Genomic DNA, 2478 nt, shown 5'->3' on the forward strand with positions numbered 1-2478 from the left:
TATTTTCATATGCAGACATCTTTGAAAAGGCCGCCATCCTGCGAAAACACAAAAATGATTTATTACCAATAACATTACCAATAAATCCTATGAAAATACAGGGACGTTTTTATTATGTTTCAATAAAGAAGTGACATGCGGTATCAACTCGGGCTCGAGTAAGGCCGGTATTACGATGGAATAACAGGGGACACTTACGAAAATTGCTTACACAGAAAAGTAATATCGGTGTTTGCCAGCCGGCCGCGGTCAGATCTGTTGGCGTTAGGCGAGAGGGAACGAGTCATAGCCGATGATGGCGATAATTTATTGTGTTTTCGATTACTTAGGAGCTTTGTAAATTAGGTAGGTAGGTAGTTTTTGGTTGTTGGCCTCAGAACAGTCGTGTTTGCAGACAAAGTTACTGGTCAGTTGGGTGATTCTTATTCTTGTAATATGAATAACATAGCGTTCTATGTTTTCTATAAAAAATGTAAAGTGAGTATCAATTTACTGAGTTAATTAACTCTAGTTCTTAGATTATTAAAAATTAATAAATATTCGAGTGCTCTTTTAAATATATATTCTTAGTTTAATTAAAATAAGCAGCTATTGTCCAGTGTGTGTCAAATATAGCAGTTCATGGACAAATCGCTGTAGTTTGTTTGAATGTGATTTGAATACAGTTGTATACTTTTTGGGCCACACTGTAATAAAAATAATGTAAGCTACCTTTTAATATTCCAAACAAGTCAGTGACATCATAATTCTTTCGAGGGATGGGTATTGCGCTAGCAAATGCACCCCAAACTGTTTAGAATATAAAACAGCAGTGCGGTATAAAACTTACCGAACATCCGTATTGTAAGAAATAGTGATGCGCTTATGGTGCTCCTACACTTGCAGTTATATTAACGTTATACGTATAACGCCGTGTGTCACACACAACAGATAGTATTGATAGTGTTTAATTATGGTGTCCTTTTCACACAATGTTATGTAACTTCCAGTGTAGGAGGACCATTATAAGAAACAGAGGTACATTTGCAAAAACCTAAAATAATTTATTTTTATATTCCGTTTACTATACGAGTAATAATAATCCTCCAATTTTCTAAAAGTCTATTGGCTGTCACATTAGTAAATAAGTAAAAAAAAACAATGTGCCTCAATTTCTAAGCCAATGTCATCTGGGTTTAATAATAGCTGTGTAATTTGGTGTTATCCGTTAAGGATTTTCCTAAAATACGAATTATGTAAATGCCAGAATGTTTAACATTGTCCAATTGTTTGCCGAATTAAATATTAATTTACAGCCTACGCAATTTCGCCTGCGTAATTACTAAAACAAAGCCAGCATGTAAAAATACTAAATTAACTTTTTGATTATTTTTCCATTAAAATTTATGTATGTATGACACTTATAGCCTATTTTCCGATTGCCTAATTGCCTATTGCCGATTCCGCTGCTGAATTTACATTATACATTTATTTTATAAAATATTTTGATGTTTTCATTAGTAGGTGAACCTAACCATTTGTCTCGCATATTCTCATACCTTGTACCATGAATTCATACGAATTGATCCGGACCGGAGACTGCCAGATAGGCGTAGATTTACCCGGGGACTTATGATATTTTTGAAAATCAATTTAGTATGGCCGAGAAAATATTGAAGTTATATTACACGGAGAATTATTTTATTCTTTTCTTGATTTTTTTTTGTCGTAACAAAAAGTTTCCGATGATAAGCGAATTTATTCTAACTTCGTCGAATATCTTCGTCCTTCCGTTAATCTTATAATTTTAGTTAGAATGGTAATAAATAGGTACCTATTAGTAGAGGCAGAACAGGTGATGTCTAAGCTAACTTTTTTGGCTGGACTGGACACAGTGTGGAGTTGCTATTATAAACGAAATATTTTCATAGTAATTTTACATTATGGTGACACTATCGCATTCTTTCACTGCAAAGTCTGCGAAGAGTTAGCGTGGTCCGACTGTAGTCAGTAATATAATTCACTATAATTAACTGCAAAACTTCTATGAAATTATGACGTATAACACATGCACTGCGTATGCTAAGTATCAAATTAGTTGCAGACTTTTCTTGGTCTTACTCTATTAATAATTAATATGTTTATCATTTTATAGTCAAAACAAATAAAGTAGGCACGATGCCGTACGCAGGGCCGCCATTAAAAAATAATTATAAGACAAAGCCCTGTCAAATTCAAGCGCACATTCTAATTCCTATTTTTAAAGTGAGATCAAAGCGGATTCTTCAAAGGGAATTATGAACAAAGTTGGCAACTTTGGGTTCCCTGGTTTGTCGGTAAACTTGCCAAGACTTGAGAATGTCCGTTGTTCGTGCTGTCGTAGCTTGCTTACTGTATTATGGGGACTTTAATTAAGTTCAGTTTAATTACTTGCCCGTACTTTGTTCCTATGTAGCGACATGCAAGCGAACTATTTGAAACCGCCGGGCTTAGACATTG

This window comes from Cydia splendana, chromosome 14 (assembly GCF_910591565.1).
Source record: "Cydia splendana chromosome 14, ilCydSple1.2, whole genome shotgun sequence".
Lineage (NCBI taxonomy): Eukaryota > Metazoa > Arthropoda > Insecta > Lepidoptera > Tortricidae > Cydia > Cydia splendana.